The sequence below is a fragment of the Oryctolagus cuniculus genome, chromosome 17, assembly GCF_051225735.1.
Source record: "Oryctolagus cuniculus isolate XC-2025 breed Fujian yellow rabbit chromosome 17, ASM5122573v1, whole genome shotgun sequence".
Lineage (NCBI taxonomy): Eukaryota > Metazoa > Chordata > Mammalia > Lagomorpha > Leporidae > Oryctolagus > Oryctolagus cuniculus.
The window spans coordinates 69967364-69979129 of record NC_142883.1 but is presented as its reverse complement, the minus strand read 5'-3'; the positions used below and the strand labels follow the sequence as shown (position 1 = coordinate 69979129).

The following is an 11766-nucleotide window of genomic DNA, read 5'->3' as shown; positions in this document are numbered from 1 at the left end:
GCGCTGTGGCCGAGGGAGGGGAAGCCCTGGCTATGGAGGCTCCCATGCACCTGCCGAGGGCAGCCTCAAGTGCAGCCAGAGGCATGCACTGTGCATACACACATGTTTACATGTGTGCACACACACGTGTACAGTGTTCCTCCAGCCGACGACTGGTCATGGTGACCCGGAGCCTGGGCACTGCGCTGTTTCTGCCTCCCTGAGACTGGAAGGCTTTAGCAGAGGAGGAGAGGCCTGGGAGGGGGAAGTGACCTGCGGGGGCTGGCGGAGGAATGCGGATCCCAGCCCTGGGTCAGCGGCCCCTGGGTGACAGCCAGGGCCTCGGAGGGGGAGCAGCTCCCCACAGAGCCTGGGAGGGGGCTGGGTGGTGCACTCCCCATAATCACGGCGCAATCAGCACTAATCAGCGCGTTCTTGAAATAGACCCAACTGGATGGGGAAGCGGGTGGCTGCGGCCGGCTTGCTCAGCAGCAATCAGAGATGGCGATTTTAGATCTGCAGCAACAACAGCTCTTTGTCTGCATGCTGGGGGCCTCAGTGCTGCTCTGCCGAGCCCATCACGGGTGGGAGACAGAAACACCCCCTTGGGCTGTGCGGGCGCCTGGTCCAGCTGCCTGCAGGGTGAGGTCCATGCACTCCAGCACCACTACTGAGCACCTACTGTGCGCTGGGTGCACGTGCTGCTGCCTTGGGAAGAGGTGGGCTCCATTCTGTAGTGACTGGAGGAGGGGCTCCCTGTAGGTTGCTCGGCTGAGAAGTGCCTGAGCTGGGGCGGCAGCCCCGTCTGTCACTCCCAGCTGTGTCTGTTGCTTTAAGGGATGGAGGTCTGTTGAGACACTGTCCCAGGTCACTGCAAACCCACCCCCACGGCCCTCCCAGGCCTTGCAAAAATAGGGCTTACCGATCCCTACTGGCAGAGGGGGCCCAGCAAGGCTGTAGAGGGTGGTGAGGGGACTTGCCCTAGGTCACTGCAGAGTGCTGATGTCACTGAGCCGTGAGCGTCCTCCAAGGCCCATCCCTGCACCCATGCCTTCCCGCCAGGGCCCTTCTGAGTGAGGCTGGGTACATGGAGATTACCCGGACCAGGTGCTATGGGGGTGCTGGTGGGCCAGCCTCACTCCCCCTTCTGTGGGGGGGCACCCCCGATTTCCCCCAGGATGGTAGCACTCAGGCCCCCACAGCAGCATCAGGTGAGGCTGGGGGTGCTCTGTTGTAGCCACCCAGCTATGAACACCAACTGGTGGGGGACAAGGAGTCATAGGGCTGGTGGGGAGGGGGCTGCACAGGAGGTGGCAGGGTGGGTGGGCAGGGAGGGGAGGCCATGCAGCAGGCCAGTGACAGTGGAAGGTCAAAGGTCAGCAGAGCGGCAGGGGACAGAGGGAGGGGTGAGCCTGAGAGTCACAGGAGGCAGAGCAGTGTGGCTCAGGACTCAGGAGCGAGCGGTGGGTGGTGACATGGTTCCTACCTGGGCCGCCCAGGCCCACCCACCACTCCTCTTCCGGGCCCCCTTCCAGACCCCCACAGCTGGGGTGCACCTTCCTCTTGCTCCCGGGTGACAAGAGCCCCCTGCCAGGCTCCCAGCTGCCACTCAAGCCCCATGCAGCCACTGGAAGGGCTCCCTTAAGACAGAGATCAGCACATGTCCCTCTCTGCCCCCACCCCCATCAATGGCTGCCAAAACCCCCGAGGCCCCCCTGACCTCATCACCACCATCACTGTCACATTGCCTTCTGCCACTCACCTTGGTTCATCTTGCTCTGGCCTGCTGGCCTCCTAGCTGAGCCATGAGCACTACAGAGATGCTTCCGCCCCAGGGCCTTTGCACACGCTGCTCCGGCACCTGCAGCCACAGGTTCCCTCCCTCGCCTGCCCATCCAGAGTCCCAGCTGGTCCCACCTTTTCCGAGCCCTCCCCTTCTCTCCCTGCTTTATTGCAGTCACATCATTTTACCGAGCTCTGCCATCCTCAAAGCCGGCATTGTCTTGTCTCCTTTCACTCAACGCCAGCTGCCTCAGTGCCCAGTCATGACGTGGTTGGATGGTGGTGGAGGTGGGGGTCCCAGGAGAGGAACCTGGTGGGGGAGACTGAGTTTGAGCCATGATGGCCAAAACCACAGGGCCATCCAGGTGGCAGCCAGGAGGGCAGGCGCCTGTCTCGGTTTCCTCATCTGTCCACTGGGCTGAGCATCCCAGCTCCCAGGGGGTGTGGGGCGCCAGTTGATGGGCAGAGCAGTTCAGGGTGGCAAGCACTCCGCCACACTAGGCCATGGCAATGGTGTGGGGCGGCTCCTGCTGCCTCCTGCCCCTCCCCCAGCCTGCCACAGGAGAACTGTGTCCCCCTCCTGCTGTGCCTTGGCTTGTTGCCAGGGCCAGGAGAGTTTTTTGCAAAATAGCTTCCCGGGCTCTGCTTTGGGGATTGGGAGCCCCAGAGGTGTCCTTTGTTGAGAAAACAACTCGGTGACACTGAGAAAAGTGCAGAAAACCTGCGCGAGCTGAAATCTCCCCAGACCAGTGTCACTCCATGACTATTAGTTGTCGGAAATGCAATCAACTCTTCAGGAAGGCATCAATTCATATTCAGTAAAATGACTGATTCAGCCATAGATAAATGTTGATAGGGACATGAAGAGCATGGAGCCTTCATAAACTTCCAGTAAAATAGTGCAGCCACTATGGACAGTAATTCAGCAGTTTCACAGCATGTTCTACATGGGTCTATTTAGTGACTCAGCAGTTTCTCTTCCAGGTATGCCACTAAAAGATACAAAATCCACATGCCCATAAAGGCTCCCTGCAGTGGTATTCATGAAAGCCAAATATGAAAGCAACCCAAACACTAATGTGTAAGAAAAACAGTGTGCAGGATATCTTTTATAATGGCATAGAATTTGGCAATAAAAATTAATTAAGAAATCAAAGACCACAAAAATAATGAAAGTCAAAATAATCTTTTTTAAAAATAGAAGAATTAGAAGCAAAACTCCACACATTGTAGCATCTCCAAAAATGGGAAAAAACTGAGTTTGGAGCTTATAGTGATGTTTCCAGCTAACTTGGATGAGAAAGCAATAAAGAACTGCTCAAAGGGAGATCCGAAAACTCTGAATGTGGTGAGAACCATAAATAATAAACACACAAGTAATAGAGTGAGTATATGCCTTCAAAAGATTTGTTCTTAAAATAAGATTCAAAGCATAGAAAAAAATTGAATATAAGAAAATAAACAAGTGTAGTTTTAAGGTTTATTTTAGAGGTTTGCCTGTATGCCTATTGGTAAATGTGAATTATATACAGGACAAATCTAAGACTATTTTTTAAAGATTTATTTATTTATTTCAAGTCAGAATTACACAGAGGACAGGCAGAGAAAAGCAGAGGTGCAATCACTCCACAATTGGCCACAATAGGTAGAGCTGTGCCGATTCGAAGCCAGGAGCCAGGAGCTAGCAGATTCCTCCTGGTCCCCATGCGGGTACAGGGGCTCAGGGACTTGGGCCATCCCCTACTGGTTTCCCAGGCCATAGCAGAGAACTGGATCAGAAGTGAAGCAGCTGGGACTCAAACCGGTGTCCATATGGGAAGCCGATAGTACAGATGTTAGCTTTACCCACCACACCACCGGCCTCAATCCAAGACTATTTTTACCATGCTATCTGCTGCCCCCCACCTAGTATTTTACTTCCAATTCTTTTAAATTATCAATATGGTTAATCAAATCTCTGTGCATCATTGACTTATATTCTGAGTAATTATGGAGATTAACAATAATTGTGATACAATTTTGTTTTAGAGGCAGAGTGAAGAGTTTAGAACACTGTGAGAATGGCAATGAATTGAAAGTACTCTTTTTTTATGCTACTTGACTATTAAAAATAAAGTTTAGGCAAATATTTCTTCTAAGGTGTTTTTAGGGAGTATTAGAAATCCTGATTCAGACCTTTTGCTAGTGAAATATGTTCACTGTCCCACCTTGGAGAAATGAAATGTGTAGATTATACTCCCATGCAAAATTGGTTAATAGACTCTGTAATGCCCTTCCAAAAGCTTATTGACAGCATTTTGCCTTCATTTGGAAAATTAACGAAAGTGAAAGATAATTATGTATGTGTGGATTATCCATGAGAACAGCTCTAAACTTCACTATCTGCAACCTCAATGATCAGAGTTGTCTTCATTTTGACTGTTTTGCCTTGGCTTTCTTTCCTTTTTACTAGGATAAATGTCTTTTCAAATGAGGGCTGGGTTAGATTAGCACTTTTCTACAAAATAATCCAGATTTTTAAGTGTTTATTAAGGTAGTCATGGGGGTCTGTGTGCTTGGGTCACAATTTGAAAGAACTCAATTGATATAGGGTGTGTAACTAAACTGTTAACATTATTGTCATTAGCAGTATTGCTAAGTATTTTATTTTTGTCATTGTTCCTCATTTTATTCTTGGCTTTTGATGTTTTGAAAATTTACAGCAGGAAACCATAAGAAACTATGGACTGTTGCATTTGAAGGTTTATGTATTTATTTTAAATTTCATGTTTGTAAACAGTGCTGGTATTTCTTTTGCTTTATTTTTAAGTACAATCGAATTTCACTAAGAAGTGACAGCTGGCAATGCATGTACCTCAGCATAGACAGGCAATCTAAATAGTAAGGTTGGGTACTCTGGGCTTATTGCTATACAGTGCCAAGTCTCTTTGAGAGAATGGATGACAAACATCTTTAGCTGCCAATCAGTGAAATTTCTGTTTTTTTTTTTTTTTTTTTGACAGGCAGAGTGGATAGTGAGAGAGAGAGAGAAAGGTCTTCCTTTTCCTTGGTTCACCCCCCAAATGGCCGCTACAGCCATGCGCTGCAGCTGGCGCACTGTGCCGATCCAAAGCCAGGAGCCAGGTGCTTCTCCTGGTCTCCCATGCGGGTGCAGGGCCCAAGCACTTGGGCCATCCTGCACTGCACTCCCGGGCCACAGCAGAGAGCTGGACTGGAAGAGGAGCAACCGGGATAGAATCTGGCGCCCCAACCAGGACTAGAACCTGGGGTGCTGGCGCTGCAGGCGGAGGATTAGCCTAGTGAGCCGCAGCGCTGGCGAAATTTCTGTCTTAAAAAGCCGAAATTGTGAGGCCAGCACAGTGTCCTGGTTGGTAAAGTTGCTTCTTGAGGTGCTAGCATCCCATATAAGTGCTGGGTTGAGTCCCAGATGCTCCACCTCTGATCCAGCTCTCTCTAATGCACCTGGGAAAGCAGTGGAAGATTGCTCAAGTACTTGGTCCCTGTATCCACAAGGGAAACCCAAAAGCTGCTGGATCCTGGCTTCAGATTAGCTCATTTCCAGCTATTGTGGCCATTTGGGAAGTGAACCAGCAGATGGAAGATCTCTCTCTCTCTCTCTCTCACCGTCTGTAACTTTGCCTTTCAAGTAAATACATAAATCTTTGAAAATGAAATAGTCCAGAATTTAACAACTGCAAATGTACTATTTTATTTCTTTTTAATCATAATGTACAACCTTAAAACAAGTCAGACAAGACTTACTTTCAATACTGGGTTGTACAAAAACAACAAGGGATTCATAGGAGATTGCTTAGCATATATAAACAAGGGCACATTGAGAAGATTTTAGAAACATGGAATTGAAAGATAAGCATTTCTATAAAAATATTTAAATCTATGCATAGTTTTATCATAGTACATTTTTCTATCAATATTTAAGACTCATCAGATTGCATCATGAAAACACAGTATTACTTTTTTCCAATATAAGAACATTACATCAGCATCACAGTTATCTGATTTCATGAATATTTATTGTTGTTCAGCCATGCATTTCTTTGCAACTTAATGAGCAATGATTACTTCATTTTTTCCACATGTCAGACATGTCCAAGAAACAAAGGAGGGCAAATGACTGGGTCTTTTCTTTGCTCATTATTAAAAGCGATTAAGGAAACATAAGTAAAAGTCAAAAAAATAACCTATTTCAGGAATTAAAACAGAATCGTTCTTTTGTAGGAACTATAGTCTTTACCAACCTACTTAGAGAAATGTGTGAAATTCCTGAGTAAAATTATGACTACATGGATCAAAATCTATCATATTTTGAAAATCAAATTCGCAAAACACAAATATAACATAAAATAGAAAAACTCATACATAAACCAAGTACGTTAAATCACATTTTGAAAACTGCAACCAAGAAAAAAGTTAAACAATCAAAATTTCAGGCTTACAGGTATATTTCAAACATCTAAGGAAGAAAAAGGAAACCTGTTCCCAAACCTATGCAGAATAGTTTTAATTTCTTTTGGAAAATCAGCATTACATTGATGATGATGATGCAAGTGTACCAGGATTTGAAATGATTTTTAAAAGCATACCTTTCATAAGCAGATACAAATATCATAAGCAAAGTATTATTATTATTATTATTTTTGAATTTTAATTTAAAATTTATTTGAGAAACGCAGAGTCACACCACCACCATCCCTCCCACCTGCTGGTCCAGCCCCCAAATGCCCACAACTGCTCCCCTAACCCCGGAGAGCTGGTCGGGGCCGCCTGTTCCTGCCACACCTGACCCCGCCCCCTCTTCCCCCACCCAGGCAGGTGCTCCGCGACCACAAACTGCCTGCAGACGCTGCTGCAGCACCTGACCTCGCACAGCCTGACCATTGTGAGCAACGCGTGCGGCACGCTCTGGAAACTGTCCACCCGCAGCGCGCGGGACCAGGAGCTGGTGGGGGACCTGGGCGCCGTGGGCATGCTACGCAAGCAACCTGGTGCACTCCAGGCACAAGATGATCGCCATGGGCAGCGCCGCTGCTCTGTGCAACCTGCTGGCCCACCGGCCCGCCAAGCACCAGGCAGCCGCCACGGCCGTGTGCCCCCGGCACCTGCATGCCCAGCCTCTACGTGCGCAAGCAGTGGGCGCTGGAGATGGAGCTCGGCCCGGCACCTGGGCCGGGCACACCCACTGCTCTGGCTCAAAGCGGCCCACGCCAGCCTCTCCAACGACAGCCTCAATAGCGGCAGCACCAGTGACGGCTACTGACCGCGGGAGCACAAGCGGCCCTGCCCGCTGGCCGCGCTGGCCAAGCACCGCGAGGAGCTCCTGAGCGGGCAGCCGCGGCCCGCTGGGCTCGACCTCGACCTGCGGGGCGGCCAGGCCCAGGGGCCCACCCGGGACGCCGCCGGCGCCGGCGCCTGCGTGCGCACCATCAAGCTGTCGCCCACCTATCAGCATGTGCCGCTGCTGGAGGCCGCGGGCAGGGCAGGCGCGGAGCCTCCGGCGGCCCCAAGGCAGCCCCCACGGCTCGGAAGCAGGCCTGGCTGCTGGTGGAGGGCCTGAGCCAGGTGCCCGAGAAGCTGGGGGCCACCCGGACAGCTGCGGCCAGCAGGGCGCTGCAGAGGCTGGTGGCGCAGGAGGGGCCCATCTCGCTGTCCCACTGCAGCTCGCTGTCCTCGACTGGATGCCCAGGCCCCAGCGAGGCCGGAGACTTGGACAGCAACTCCTCCCTCGAGGGCCTGGAGAAGGCCGGCCCCGAAGAGGCGGAGCTGGACCAGGCGTGGCGCGGGCCGGGGCCTGACCTTGGAGGATGTCACGCCATCCAGCTGTGTGCAGGAGACACCGCTGGTGCTGAGCCGCTGGAGCTCCGTGAGCTCCCTGGGCAGCTTTGAGAGCCCGTCCATTGCCAGCTCCACCCCCAGCGACCCCTGCAGCGGGCTGGGCAGTGGCAAGGTGAGCCCCAGCAAGCTGCCTGACAGCCCCGGGCAGGCCATGCCGCCCAGCCTCAGCAAGGCGCCGCCGGCCGCGCCGCCCGGCCAGCCCCAGAGCAGCCAGTTCAGCCTGCAGTGGGAGAGCTACGTGAAGCGCTTCCTGGACATCGCCGACTGCCGCGAGCGCTGCCACCTGCCTCCGAGCTGGACGCTGGCAGCATCAGCTTCACTGTGGAGAAGCCGGACAACAACTTCTCCTGCGCCTCCAGCCTCAGTGCGCTCACCCTGCATGAGCACTACGTGGAGCTGCTGCTGCTGCTGACCGCAGCGCTGGCGGGGGTCGCGGTGGCGCCGGGCACCGCCCGTGAGAAGAGGATGTGGGACGACAGGAGGGGCCGGCGTCCGCGGGCTCCCGCACACGCACGGCCGCGGACCAGGAGCTGGAGCTGCTGCGTGCTGCCCGTCCCGGTCTACATGCTGGGGCCCGCCCTGGCCCTGGAGGACGACTCGGCCGAGGGCACGCCTGTCAACTTCTCCAGTGCAGCGTCCCTCAGCGAGGAGACCCTGCAAGGGCCCCCCAGGGAGCAGCCCCAGGGGGCCGGCTGGACAGGCAGGAGCCCGCCGGCCTCGTGGTCCCCACCAGCCAGGTCTCCAGGCACCGGCTTAAGGCCGGGGTCGCCGGCCGGAGCCCGGAGCAGGTCCGGGGCACAGGGAGGAGCCGGCCGGGCTGGAGCTGCCCCTGGGCCAGCTCCCAAGTGCCCACTTGGACCGGGGTCAGCGGGGAAGGGGGGAGGCAGTCCCTGTGCCTCACGACGCCCACGAGGAGGCCGTGTACTGCTTCTAGGACTCTGACGAGGCACCCTCCTTGGCCGGGCCGCCCCATCCTGCAGGCCTTGAAGTGGGGCAAGAAGGAGGCCCGGGTCCCAGCCAAGGCAGCCGCTCCGGCCCAGCCGCCCCAACCCCCCGGGGCCCAGCCCAGGCTGATCGCAGGTAAGACCCTACCTTGCTACTCCCTGAGCACCTCGGCTACCTCGCTCAAGGCTGTGAGCGACCGGCCAGCCACCTGGGAGGCCTGGAGCCCATGGTCCCCCAGGCCCTGCACCGAGGAGGCGGGCGCGACAGCTCCCCTAGCCCGCGCTCCGAGGAGGCACTCCCGCGCTGCTGCATCGGCTCAGCCATGCCCAGGCACAGGCCCTCGGCCTCTGGCCTCCAGCGCTGCAAGGCTCGGGCTGCTGGGCAGGACAAGCGGCTGGCAGAGGCGCCCTGGGACTTCGGCGAGGATGCGGCCGGCTCAGACCGGGCCTCCGACCTGGACAGCGTCGAGTGGCGGGCCATCCAAGAGGGCGCCAATTCCATCCTCACATGGCTGCACCAGGCGGCCGCGGCGGCACCCCGCTAGGCGGCCTCCGAGTCCGACTCGCTCCTGTCCCTGGGGTCTGCTCTGTCCATGGACCCCTCCCCACAGCTATCCAATCGCAGGAGCAGGCGCCAGCCCGGGGCCGGGGCTGGGGCAGGGAGGGCAGTGCCCGGCGGCCAGAGAAAGGGAGCCTGGCCTCAGCCAAAAGCGCTCGAGCCCCCGCGTCCCTGGTGGCCCGAGAAGCCTCACGCTGTTCAATAGGTAGCAGCGAGGATGCCGGCCATTCTCCAGGGGCGGACAGTGATTTACGTGCTCAGCCCGGCCACCCGGCCCCAGCCCAAAGCTGTCCCTGGCCCCGGGCCACACTGAGGAAGGCGGCGGAGCCCCCCAGCCTGGCACAGCCAGCAGCCGCAGGCAAGGCGCCAGCGCCCGGGCAGCAGCGCTCTCGGAGCCTGCACCGGCCGGGCAAGATCTCGGAACTGGCGGCGCTGAGCCACGCCCCCCCCCCAGGAGCGCCACCCACCCTGCTCCTCTGGCCAAGACCCCTTCTTCAAGCTCCTCCCAGACCTCGCCCGCCTCTCAGCCTCTGCCCAGGAAGTCGCCCCCCGCCACCCCAGCTGCAGGGTCTTTGCCCGGCCCGGCAGCCCCCCGCGTGCCCAAGACGCCAGAGCGGGCCCTGCTGGCCAAGCACCACAAGACACAGAAGTCGCCCGTCCGGATCCCGTTCATGCAGAGGCCGGCCAGGCGAGGGCCGCCGCCTCTGACCAGGCCCGCCCCAGAGCCGAGCCCCAGAAGCCGCGAGGGGGCGGCGGGGGCGCGTGGGGGCTGACTGGGCCTGGTGCGTGTGACCTCCGCCCGCTCCAGCGGCAGCGAGTCCTCGGACCGCTCGGGCTACCGGCGCCAACTGACCTTCATCAAGGAGTCGCCCGGCCTGCTGCATCGCTGGCGCCCGGAGCTGCTGTCCGACTCCGCCTCCACCTCCCAGGGCGCGTCGCCCCGCCGCGGCCGGCCCGCGCTCCCCGCCGTCTTCCTCTGCTCTTCGCGCTGCGACGAGCTGAGGGCGGCCCCCGGGCAGCAGGCGACCCGACCAGGGTCCGGTCCCGGCCCCGGCCCGCGCGCGCCCCAGCGCACCAGCTGCGAGAGCCCTTCGCGCCTGCCCGTGAGCGCCCCCGTGCGGCCGGTGGCGGTCAAGCGCTACTCCTCCCTGCCCCACGTCAGCGTGGCCCGCAGGCCCGATGGCGGGGCCCCGGGAGCACCCCCCCCTCCCCAGCGCACACCACCCAGAGCCACGGGAGCGACGGCGAGGCGCGGCCACTGCCCAGGGTGGTCGCGCCAGGCACGACATGGCGGCGCATCCGGGACGAGGACGTCGCACACATCCTGCGCAGCACCTTGCCCGCCTCGGCCCTGCCGCTCTGGGGCGCCTAGCCCAAGGAGGGCCCCGCCGGCCCCCCGCTGCAGAAGACCAGCGTCGCCGTGGTGCGGACAGAAGAGGTGGCACAGCCCAAGACCAACGCCAGCGCGTCCCTGAGCCTGGAGAGCAGGGAGTAGCCCCCCGCGCCAACCGGCGCCCAGGCCACCCTCCTGGGCAGCGACATGGATGGGCCGGTCCCGGCCAAGGGCCCTGCCTCTGCGCCCTTTGCCCTTTGCTCATGAGGGCTTGGGTATTGCTGTGGGGGGCTCCCCTAGCCACGCAGTGCGCGTCCCGCCCTTCAACTACATGCCCACCCCCATGGCGGCGGCCATGGCCACCAGGGACTCCGCCTGGGAGAAGGCCCCGGCCCCTGCCCCCACCGGCCTCCTGGAGTAGGCCCCCGGCAGCCTGGCGGATGCTGTGCAGATGCACCTAGCAGGCCAGCTCACCACGGCCTCACCTCGCCAAGGCCTCCTCTCAGAAGGAAATGGGGTGCAAGTGCCCGCCCTAGAGGTGACCCCGGGGGAGCCACTGCTGGAACCCCAAGGCTCATCCAGCCGAGGGGAGGGAGCAGGCTCAGAGGCTCAGGAGGCGGGCTGGGGCTGTCACCACTGAGCAGGACAGGAGCCTGTAATTACTGCTCCTGCTAATTCCTTAATGAGGGCTCCGCCAGTTGGTTTCCACTCCCAGCCTCAGCTGGGGGAGCAGGGGTGTGGGCTGGAGCCCAGACAGCGCCCCGGGGGCCCGAGGGAAAGGTGGCAGGAAGGGGAGGGGGCCGCCAGGCTACCCTGGACCCCCACCCACCCACAGGGGGAGGCTGGAGGACAGCAAGCCTGTGAGAGGGACGGGGTTCCTCGGGGGATGCTGGCGTCGGGCTAACCCTGCTGCCCTGGGACGCCACTGCCCGGCCAAGGCACAGTGGGCAAGGCAGGCGTGGCGGGGGGTGCTGGCTCTGTGCCTCCCTCCCAGCTTCCTCTGCACGGACCACGTGGACAGCACAAGGACCACGGGACCCCAGGGCCATCACAGCCCAGGGACCGGAGCCTCATCACACCCCAGGAGCCTGAACGCAGCAGGAGAAGGGGCCCCGCGGCCCTGCCCACCTCCACGGAGGAGCGTGCTGTAGAGAGAGCCATCGACCTCTTTCCTGCAGCATCCGGCTGGGGGAAGGGAACCTGCAGGTGGCTGCCCAGCAGGGCTACCCCCACACCCCATCCCCCAGGAGGGGGCTCCACCTGCTGTATCCTGTGCTCCACACCCTTGGGCCTTGGCCAGACAGCTGCAGGCAGCA

General features: G+C 58.1%; 1 pseudogene; it reads left to right on the top strand.

The window, feature by feature from the left end:
* The first annotated feature begins 480 nt into the window (after positions 1 to 480).
* On the top strand, positions 481 to 11177 carry LOC138847880 (adenomatous polyposis coli protein 2-like; annotated as a pseudogene).
* The last annotated feature ends 589 nt before the right edge of the window (positions 11178 to 11766 follow it).